This window comes from Lemur catta, chromosome 7 (genome assembly GCF_020740605.2).
Source record: "Lemur catta isolate mLemCat1 chromosome 7, mLemCat1.pri, whole genome shotgun sequence".
NCBI classification, from domain to species: domain Eukaryota; kingdom Metazoa; phylum Chordata; class Mammalia; order Primates; family Lemuridae; genus Lemur; species Lemur catta.
Window position 1 is genome coordinate 92,605,290 of NC_059134.1, and position 11,723 is coordinate 92,617,012.

The window sequence follows — 11,723 nt, forward strand, 5'->3', positions numbered from 1 at the left end:
GTCTTATGTTTCTTTTATATACAATGCCCAGAGTTTTTAGTTGTACTTTGTGGGAAAGAGGGGAAAGTACATTTACTGCATTTTCCTGAAAGCAGAAGTTCTGATGCATTTTTAAAAGTGGGCCTCTGGCTCTACTTTCACAAAAGATATTTCCCTATGAAACAGGGTCAGCATCCCAGTGCCCTTTAAAAGAAATGGAAAACAAACTTGCCACAGGAGGATAAGATGTTCAGCAAGGTTTAGAATATTTTAATCTGCCTGCTAAGACACTATATCAGGAGCAAAAAGCTAGCTCAGTTTGCTACAAATGCCTCAAGAAAATGAGATAATGTGAAAGTTGATGATTTCATCCATTGCCCATACAGACTTCAGAGGTATTATTCCTCTTTATGTCTCTCCAATCTTAAAAAATAATAGTTAAAAACTTATTTTCCTCCCAGTATCACTCTCATTTCTTCACAGGCAACTTCTTGGAAGGCTGTCCATGCTCATCTGCCCCCATTTCCTCACCATCACCCTCATTTATTCCTCAACTCACTTCAAGCTGGTAGCTGACCTTTTCCCACCATTCCAATAAACCTGCTCTAGCTAAAGGCAGTGCCCGATTAGTCACAACATTTCTGTCTTTGTCTCACCGATTTCTCAGCAGAACTGACCCAGTTGACTACCCTCCTTGAAGTGCTCTTCCCCTGCTCCCTGCAATGCCATATTGTCCTGGTCTTCTCCCAAGGCTGCCTCCTCCTTCTCTTCTCCTTTAGTAGAGATCTTGATGCTCTGTCCTTGGTCTCTTTCCCAGAGTATTTGCTCCACAAGGGGATCTCTGCCAAGCTCCTGCTCCCTCCCCATCCTGGCAGTCACCTCAACTCTGCACATTCCACACACCAGTGCAGCACCACCTACCTCCCAACTATCCCTCCATTGCTGCCTCCCCTGCTCTTCAGCTGCGGCCCTAGTCCAAGTAACCAAAGTCAAACTAGCCTCCCAGATGTCTCCGACCAGCGGGCCCACGTGCTCAATGCTCAGTGCCTAGTGCTCCCCAGGCCCGGTGCTTGAACCCCTCCGGTGGGGCGGTGTGGTTAATCTTTCAGTGTCCAGTGCTGAGGGAAGTTTGAACGTTGGTTCATCCTGTTCACTGGGTCTGGAGCACAGCACACAGCGAGTCCCCAGTAAATATTCATTTAGTGAATGGGAGAAATGGAGAAGAGAGAAAGGAGAGTCAATGGAGCCTCTCAACAGAGACCGAGGAAATCCCCATCCGCCACACACAACATGGCGGTAACCTGCACTAGAACCCAACTTCCGTTTCCGGTGCGAGTGACGTCACTTCCCCTCCGGTTGTCCTGGAGCCCCTTGGACGCCAAGAATACGAGAACATTTCTGCGCCCCTCTCCGCCTTCCTCTTCCTTTATCTTCGCTTCAGCTCCAGGGTAGCCTGGAAGAGTGGCTCCGAGGCTCTGCCGCTCGCGGCTTGTCGGTGAAGGGGGCCGAGGGGAGGGGCCGTCCGCGTGAGCGGGTGTCTTTGAGTGGGACCGACGAGAGGGAGGGACGCAGCGGGAGGTGGCTGGGAGGCGTGGCCGCCAAGTTTCTGATGAAAACTCACCCAAGACCCCGGTTGTTACTGGGCTGATGGAAGTGGCAGACGCAATGGGTGCGCAGAGACAATGATGCTTAGTACTATATAATGTGTGTGTATAGAGGACCTCGGCAGCCTGAAAGCCATTTTCTTCCTCTTTTAGATTTATGCATTAAACTGGGCTCCGCTACCCTCGACCTCTGCTGTCTGGTAGACTTTCCTCCTGTTTCTGAGGCGGTGTCTGGCATGAAGAGTCGTTATTTAATAGTTTTCATTAATGGCAGGCCCCGTGCTTTACTCTTCTCACTCCTTTATTGAAATGACAGTGAAAATCCAAGTAGTAAAAGCACTGCTACAGAGGCTGAAAAAGCTCCAAGAGACCAGGGCCATGGACTTTTATTTTTAAAATGAAGAACTCTTTTACTGGAAGGAACTAAAGTATGTTGGCATTCAAATGAATATCTCCTGACATGCAGACCTAGGGAGCAGAGCCATAATCTTCACCTTGGTGTCGGAACAGACTGCAAAGCTCCCCTTTTCTCAAAGCAGTCCCCACATTCGGGTTTGCTTGGTTGTTTTGTTTGGTTTCTAGCCTGATTTTTTTTTTCTTTTTTGGCAGGGTGCAGCAGAACTTCCCAGGTAGCTGAGGAGTTTATGAAATCTTATTTGGTACTCCTTTCACTATTGCTTGTGTTACAGGGCAGGGTAAGGTTGTGCATACATTTCCTAAATGCCCTGTGTACCTAAACAGCACACTGCAGCTTAACTACTGAAAGTCAAGAGAAACAGGTTTGAGCAATTGGTGAGTGTAACATAGAAAGGGCATTTCATTTGATAATAGAAGCATAGCTTTTGTGGTAATAAAATGCTTTGAAAGTTAGTGTGTGGTTTTTAATAATTAGCATGTAAGTTTTAGTTATACATTGGTTCATAACAAATAGACTAATTAGGTACCCCACCCAGTCATTCATCTAAATGAACAGTTCTGCTAAATTGTATTTATGGGCATTGATCAAAGCTAATGGGAAAAAGAGATTAAGATGAAAATCATGGGATTAAATTTTTAATTAGTTTGCCCCTTGAGCCGTTGCTGGGTGCGACATGGTGATTTATTGGCTACTTAGGCCTGCCTAGGAAGATGTGGCTCTACTACCAAACCTCTGAGTGTAAGAGTGTTTTACAGAAGACTAAATATTTTATTCAGTTATCTTTCGCTTTATTCCTGCTTAACAAAGAATTGAAAAGGAAGGCAAAGTCTGGCATCTCACAGTTCTTTGTCTAGTGATGCATATAAAATATGAGATGGGGGCTTCAGCCAGTTCATTTGTAAATTTCTCAATCTTAACATGTCTGAAATCAAACTCTTGATTTCCTACTCCCAGTCTCCTCTCCCAGGGTTCCTTATTTCAACGAGTGGTGCAGCATCAGTGTGCTCTAGGCAAAAACCTGGGAACAGTCTCCATTCCCTTTTTCCCTCATTCCCCACAGCTCATCCATCAACAAGTTCTACTGGCTTTTCTTCTAAAACATATCCTAAATCCATTCATGTTCTCATCCCTACAACCCTAACCCAGGCACTGTCATCCTTTAACTGGTTAATGCAACACCCTCTTAATTAGGTCTCCCTGCTGCTAATCTTGTGACCCACTTCTACCATATCAGTCCATTCACCACACAGCAGCAGCCAGAATATTTGTTTAAAACACAAGTTAGATTCTATCACTCCACAGTCTAGTGCTGTCCAGTGCCTTCCCATACTATATTAATTACTGTGCTCTACAAGGCCCTACATGATCTAGACTCAGTCTGGGAACACTCTACCCCTCCACTTACTAGGATCCAGACATACTGTCTTTCTGTCTTCAACCTACAGGGCTGGCCCTCTCTTATTTAGGACTAAACTTCAATGTTATCTCTTCAAGTAGGCCCTTCCTTGACCACCCACACTAAAGCGACCTCCTTTTACTCCCTATCACATCATCCCAATTCAGTTTCATCACAACAACCATCATTACTGCAATTTTTTTTATCTTTATTCACTTGTGTGTTGGCTGTCTCCTCCCACTAACACGTAAGGTCCATGACAGTAGAGATCTTGTCTATCTTGTGTGTTACTGTATCTCGTGGGCCCCAAAGCTGTTACCACCTCATTTCAAGTACACTGAAGCGAGGGCTATGAAAGGCCCGGGGATCAAATGCTACATAGAATGGACCCTGAAGCACAAGATGTGGGCAAGGACACAGTGGACAGAGGCAGGAAAAAATATTGGGTGGACAGCAGGGAGATGCTTAAGGAAAATGGAAATGATATAGAGCAACTCCAGGCATATGTTCTGGAAATCTTAAACCTTGCAGAAGCAGCAGCTGCACACACATGTGCACACACATTCCAGCTTGAAGAATCTTGTCTCTCAACATTTGCTCTGTTCCTGCATCTTATAGATCACTTTTCCTGGTAGAGATGCTTTCGGTGTTGAGTGATTCAGAGGTCTAGCAGCAGTGTCCGTGCTGTGTGATACCTGTAGGCTGGTCTCATTCTTGGTCAGGACAATAAGGCCGCAGTCGACCATAACAGCTGGCAGGAAGCAGTGTGGTAGCCTGCAGTGGTTCTGCCAACTCTGTGAGCCTGAGTACCTTGCTCTCCCTCGGCCCCAGTTCTCCTCAAATACAAAGTGAAGGCTCACTTGGGCTCCTGTGCAACTTCAAAACTCAAAACTTAACTGAAATTGCGCATCTGGGGTTCCCTCATCCCTGAGGAGCAAGGGGCCTGCTCTTTAGAAAATCCCGAACCTAGGGCTACATCCCAATTTGTCAATTCCACTTAAATGACATATTATTTCTAATAATCCATCTAATTTTAGGCCATCTAGTATTTATATTGATAATGGATGAAAATAACAGAGCAAATTATGCTGCTGTGAAACTCTGATGAAGTGGCTCAGACTTATCCTCTCACTCTAGGTTGGATTTGAGGGGATGGGAATGAGGGAAAGAAGATAACCATTGGTGCTCAGGTTTAAAAAATGAAAAAGAAGCAAAATGGAGCTTAGACTTTAATCCTTTCATAAATCTTCCTCACCCCCAGTTGTTCAGCCAAGTTCCTGGGATTAGCCTTCTGTCTCCCATGAACCTTTTGGTTGGATCTTTTGTTAATCTTTTCCCCTTTGGGGGCTACCCTCAACAGTTCTTAAAAACTGAACTACAAATTTTGTTCAGATCCAATTCAGGGTCCCACATTGCATTTAGTTTTATGTCTTCTCCAGTCTGTGGCGGTGCTTCCTTATTTCCTTGTCTTTCATGACCTTGACACTTGAAGGGCACTGATGAGCTATTTTGTAGACCGTTCCTCGGTTTGGGTCTGCCTGCTGTTTTCTCACTGATTAAACTGGAGTTTTGAAGTTTCTGAAAGAACACCCTAGCAGTGATGTGCCCTTCTCATGCATCCTATGAGAGGAATGTGATGTCAGTATGTCTTATTGCTGGAGATGTTCACTTTGATCAGTTGAGTAAGGTGGCGTCTGTCTGGTTTTCCCACTGTAAAGTGAAGAATACCATGTGCCTTAATATATATTTGGGGGCAGATGCTGTGCGATTCCCTTGGCATTATTTGTGACCAGACTTTCCTTATGTGTGCTGGGGTGGAGGTGAGGGTGGGCAGAGTGATTTGTTCTCACTGCATCCCAGTTACAGATCGGAGCTTGCTCTGATTGTGCTGCATAAAATCAGAGCTGGAATAAACGTTTGCCACTATAAGAAATATCTGGGGCTATATCTTGATAGACACAAAGAATATGTGATCAATGGCATGTTTCATTTTGTGTGTGGGGAATGTGCATTGTTAATTGAATGGAGTTCTTTTTATCCATGAGCTTATTCCTTATTTATTTAAAAAGGGTAACATTTTTGAGTGTCTACAGTGTGCCAGGCACTGTACTAGGCTCTACATGTCTTTGCTCAGTTCATATTCATAATACCTTATAGTAGATACCATTAGCCATTTTACAGGTAAGGATACTCAAGGCTCAAGATAAGGATACTCAAGGCTCAAGATAACGAGGCTTAAAGAAGTAAGTTGTTCAGAGGCAAGTGGCAGAACTGGAACCTGAAGCCAGGCCTGTCTAACTCCATGGCACCAAACTTGCTCCCCTACTATGTGCCAGGTCCTGCGTTCAGTGCTAAAGATGCAGACATGTAAAACAGATGTTCAAGAAGCTCACACACCACAGCACAGGGAGTCTTTGGAAGAGAAACAGAGGGCCTGGAGAAGAACCTTTAATCATGGGTGTCATCCTTTTTTACTTGGTGATAATTCCTTGTGCCTCAAGAATCACCAGGCTGGCTTTTCTCAGGCCTTTAAGGAGTTAGGTTGGATTTGCCAGGTTGCCTTCAGCTACCAATAGCTGAATAGAGATGGGAGCTAATATTGATGGAGTGCCTGATCTGCTTGTCGCCTGCCGTCATTCATCTCAGCCTCCCTATGAGTGGGCATGTGATTTCCACCAAGCTTCTGAGGAAACCAAGGCTCAAAGAGGCTGAAAGTCACCAGCTAGTAAATGGCTAACCAGGAGTTTGATCCCAGATCTGAATGATTCCAGAGCCTGTGCCCAGTCTCGGTGCCCCTTGAAATGCTAGGGGTACAGATTCCAGCATCATCCCTGCCAGTGTAACTGTGAACCTGTTATCTTCTCACCTGTAGAGAGGATGATCATGTTTACACAGTGCCTGATGGTCAATGACAGCAGCTCATTTGTACCAAGCATTTTTTTGCTTAAACCAAAGGATCTTTGTGCAGCTTTGGGTTTTTTTTTTTTAACACCACAGTAAATCCATAGCAACAGAAGGAAAACAGAAAGCGATGATTCTGAGTCATTTGTGACATATAAAATGCTACTGTATCAACAAGCTTGCTTCCCTAAGAGATATGACATAGGGCAAGTCAGGTCTCTATGTCACTGGCTTTTGATGAGAGATTTAGTTCCTCAGAGTCGATGCTTAAATAGCATTTGATGTCGCTGCTAATAGTTTCTGGCCCTCCTGTCTCAGGGTATTTGCTAAACTATGTAGTGAAGGAGGGGACAGAAAGGGTCCTTCATTCTCCTGCTTCTTTCATTTGACAGCTTTCTGGATTCTCTTGGATCATTGTCCTCTCTTTGCTGGTTTTGAAAATGTGAAAGCAAGTGGGAGAGCTGCACTTGTGCAGTTGAATAAGAAAAGGAACTGATTATTAGCAGGCCCAGGGATTGGGATGGGGAGATCAGCTGGCAATCTGGTTTATCAAAGTTACTCCATTTGGTTCCTACCGTATGTGATCAAGGTTCACAGATTATCTTGATTCTGCTGCTATTGCAGAGCAAGTAAGAGAGAATGACCAAAGGCAGGAGTAGCAATGGATGTAAGGAAAAATGCAGTATAAAGAATTGAAAGTTGTTCCCATCTTAGTTTGGATTCCAGTGTAAGGAATTTACCTGGGATGTCCAGGAACCCTTAGTAGGGAATTGGGAAGAATGAGCTGGGAAGGGAGAAAGGCCAGTAAAGGATGTGCTGTCAAGCCAGGCACTCCTGCGGGGAACTGGGGCTCAGTCCCACTGGGGAGCCCTGGGAAATGGTGGCGTAGAGCACATATGTCAGAATTACCCGGCGTCTCCCCACACCCACCCAGGAATGGGAGCTGGGGTATTTGTACCCCAACTGGGGTATTTATCCACCAACTTCTGAGTGTCAGTGACTGATGGCTGCTCCCACGAGGTGTGCTGGGCACACAAGCGTGTGGTTTTCTGCAGCTTGGGAGAAAGCCCTCAGGCAAAGAGATGCAGATGCTGCAGTTGAAAGTCAACCAGCCTGCACTGATGTGGTAAGGCCGGAGGGATACGGGCTGGGTACCAACAGCATCTGCTATGTCCTCTTAAAACAAAGCAAAACGCCCACCCCTCCCCCAGCATTCCCCATATCATTACACAACACCACCATTTATTCAGTTTCTCATGCCCAAAGACCTTGGAATCTTCCTTGATTTTTTTTTTTTTTTTTTTGCGTTTGCCTCATATTCAGTCATGAACTCCATCTTTAGAATATGTCTTGGATCCTACTACTTCTCACCATGCCCACCACCATCGTTCACTGGATTTCTGCAACAGCTTCTTAGCCTAAATTTGTGTCTACACACTTTTCCCCCACGTAGTAGCCAGAGTGATCTTTTAAAACTTAGATCAGTTTACTCCCCAATTCAAAACCATCCAGTGGCCTCTCATCACTCTTAGAATGAAATCAGAAGTCTTCACTGTGCCCTAAAAGACCCTACATGATCTAGCCCTGGCTGCATCTCTGACTTCAGTCTCCATCTACTCTCCTCTTTGCTCACTGTGCTCCAGCAAGATTGCTTTTCTTGCTGCACTCTTGCCTCAGGGCCTTTGCACTTGCTCTTTCAACACAGAACAGTACTCTGTATATTCATATCACTTGATCAGTTTATTCAGTTCTCTACTCAAATGTCACCTCCTGGGGAGGGGGACTTTTCTTAACACTCTATCTTGAAAAGAGCCTTCTGTTACTCTGGTCCCTTAGTCTGTTTTATTTATTTTTTCTATAGCAGTGATCACGACCTGAATACTATTAGTTTATAGTTTTATGCATTTGTTGCCTGTCTCCTGCACTAGAACGTAAGTACCACGAGTGCAAGGACTTTGTTTGATTCTAACCCCCAGGTCCTAAGATAGTGTGACATCTAGTAGGTTTTTATTAAATGAATGGATTAATAACTGTATACCAGTCCTGCCGAGAGCACCCATCAGTGCTTTCAGAACAGACAGCACAAATTGCAAACCTTAGTTTGAGAACTGCCTGGCTGCATCCTTCCCAGAGCTGGCACTAATGAAGAACACTCAGCAGAGTCAGTTGAAAGTCCTCGGACTACTTCCAATATGTTCTTTCCTGACAACCATTGCAAATCTCAACCTGTTCATTTCTCTTTCTCTCTCTCTCTCTCTGTCTCTTTTTTTTTTTTTTTTTTTTTTTTTTTTTTGCCTTTCTGAAAACAACAGAAGGAAAATTGAGGGAATCAATGTGCTACGTGTCAGATATGATGAAGGGGACAAAATGTAGCCTTGTTTTTTAATAAACTAGAATGCAAAGTTGGTCATTTCCCCCAGTGCCTGGCATATAGTAAATGCATGCTAATGTTGAGTGAATTGACAATATCATCTATTTGATGTTATTAAGCTTCCTTTGTGTGCTAATTGTTCTGTAGAAGGTATTCCTCTGCAGGGCTCACACCCTTAAAGAAACCAAAGAGTGAGAGGATTTTCTCCAGCTCTGCCCCCCAACCCAGAAAACCCGTAGCTTTATCCACGCCCGTTCCTTCCCACGCATACCAGCCCACGATCCTAAAAATAGTCAGTAGAGTCAGTGCTATATTTTGTGTGTGGTTTAATTCAATCCATTATAAAAGTAATGCAGGTTCATTTTAGCAAATTTTTAAATTACAGACAAGTAAAAGGAGAAGAAGAAAAATGATATATGGTTCTACCACCCAGAGATAACCACTGTTAATATGTTGGTGTATTTCCTTCCAGTGTTTTCTATGTGTATTTTTACATAGACTTAATATACAATTTTATATCTCTCTTTACTTAACATCACACCATAAGCATTTTCCTTGGTATTCAATGCTTTGTGAATATCTCTTTGAATAGTTGTGTTTTCTATTTTTTAAAATGGTAAGTAATGCTGGGATAAACATCCTTATTCGTGCGTCTTTGCTGGCATTCCTGATTTTTCTTCAGGATAGAGTCCCAGAAATGGAATAACCGGTTCTAAAGGAGACAAACTCTTAATAGGTTTTTGTGAGATTTCATTTGGATTTCTAAAACTATTCAAATGTGACTTCCATAAAAGAGCTCTAGAAAACCAGATTGTCTCGAAGAATTTACTTCCAGTTTTGAAACGTTTCCGACCCAGAGTGTTTTAGCATTCAGTTTAAATGAGCACAGAAATCTCCTGTAGCCTGTCTCCTCTTCACGCCTCTTCCCTCTCTAATAAAATGCAGCAGCAGCATTATAAAAACCTTTCTCTGGTAAACAACGTCTTTTGTGTTCTCAGGGATTGTTTTCTTAAGTCTTTCTGGCGGGTGTTGGGTTTATGCCTAGAATTATATGTAGTATTTTTGCATGCCTGTTTATGATGTCTTAAGGGTTTAGTTATGCTTTATGTTTTTTTTTTTTTCCTTTGCCAAAAGGAAGTCCAGATTTCATGGCAGTGAAACCTGCTTTTACAAGTCTGTCTGGGTTCTGCCTGAAAGGCCGGGATTAGCTTAGCAGGGACTACTCTTAAGAATGTTGCATGGACAAGGACTCCTCTCCTGAAGGCTGGGCCAGCCTGGCACGAGCCTTGCCAAAGACAGGCAGACTGTAACTGGAGGGAAACCATGGCATGCATAGGTGTGAGGGACCAGGCATGACATCACATCTAGGAGGATCAAGGGACATAAGATATTTGCAAAGTGGTGCTACAGGTATACTACATAATGTCATGCCTGCAACATTATTAGAAAGAAGGAGTCAGATGTCTTTCTTTATTTGACCTGAAAAGATGTCTGTGATATGTTATTCATTCTGAATAGCAAGTTGTGAAGAAACATGTATGGTATGATCCCATATTTGTTAAAAAAGGCAAAAATTGTTTAAGAGAACCTCGAATGTCTACATGAACCAAAAGAAATGTGTGGAAGGACACCCATGAGACCACTGGGAACTCTGGCTCTCTCGGGAATATGGAACTGGGGTAGAGGAGCATCAGGAGCTTTTGCTTTGTACAACTCTGTTGAATACCATGTTACAGTGAACGTGCATTACTGTTATAACTTAAAAAAGGAGGAGAGCTAAAAAAATACTGGTGAGGAGGGGCACGAGGAGGGGGGCTAGCAGCTAGTTGAGAGGCAGGGCCTGGGCAGGGCGGGTCAGCTCTCTGGCAAGGCCGGGGCCCGTGCCATAGGAAGGCCCGGCTACCTAGAAAACTCGAACGTGTTGGCGTTCACTTGAGAGCTGACACTTGCAAAGTCTTCTGGGAAAAAAATGGGAAGGATCCACAGAGAGTCACGAGTTGCTGTCTTTCCTCCAAGGGCTAAGAGAGGGTGGCCAGGACAGGAGAGAAGAACATACTTTAAAAGCCCCAGAAGGGAAAAGATTGATTCAGTCTCTGAGTCAAAGTGCACTTCTCAGCCTCCTGTGAGACAGGCCCTGGCCTTGAAGTAGAGGCAGTGCCCAGGGCATTTATTAACCTCCCTCCCTAGGGAGCCAGGGCTGGGGAGTGATGGCTCAGAAGCTGCATGGCTCTCAGACATGATTTGCTTTATATTCTATTTGTGAATTAGGGTGTGTTTATGGCAAATGCATGATTTAGACGATGACGAGTCTGCTGCAAATATAAAGGGATAATTGAATCTCAAAGTCTATTAAAGACTGTTGTCTTACATCTTGTGGGATGACATTTTATTACAGGGGCCAACTTGGCTCTTGTATTCAGTTTCTTCTCTTCCCTTCCTCCCTTTCTTCATTATCCTTCAAAAATTAGATTTTCCCCTTTGTCAATCATAAGTTGCAAAAAAAGCCTCCAGGGAAAGTCAGGATGCCCAAAAGGAAGCCCTGGGGGAGGTGGCCTTGCATGGCAGGTGGCTGCAGGGGCCCTGGCGTTGGCCACTAACCGTGTGACCTCCAGCAAGTATCTTGATTCCTCTAAGCCTCAGTTTGCTTATCTGTAAAGTAGGGGTGATAATGTTTACTTTTTAGTTGTCGTAAAGGTGAGGGAATATGAAGCTTAGCACGGTGTCTAGCACTTTATGACAAGTGCCATGATGGCTTTTGTGACTGGGACTTTTGTATTCTCAGTTCCGCCACACATTTTGCTCTATTTCCTCGGGCAAATCGGTTCATTTCTGTGGTCCCCTTGTCCCTCATATGCTAACTGAACTCTCGACGGTTAATAACTCCAGCGAAGCCCAAAAAGGCAACAAAAGCAGTTGAACAGCAACAACAATAATCAAAAAACCCACCGCAATCCCTCTGTAGAAGGATAATGTCATTTCACTCGGGACTGCTCTTGGTAAGTGAGCCTTTCCTCTCCAAAGATCCCGGAATCTATCTCGTCCTCGGGGCTGCTG

At 44.1% G+C, this 11,723-nt stretch overlaps 1 long non-coding RNA gene across 1 annotated transcript in view; it reads left to right on the plus strand.

Annotated features, from left to right (window-relative positions):
* Positions 1-1,328: 1,328 nt before the first annotated feature.
* Positions 1,329-11,723, plus strand: part of LOC123642632 — an 11,585-nt gene continuing 1,190 nt past the window's right edge. Inside the window, exon 1 of the long non-coding RNA XR_006736500.1 lies at positions 1,329-2,375. This is a non-coding gene — a long non-coding RNA (uncharacterized LOC123642632). The remainder of the gene's footprint in view (positions 2,376-11,723) is intronic.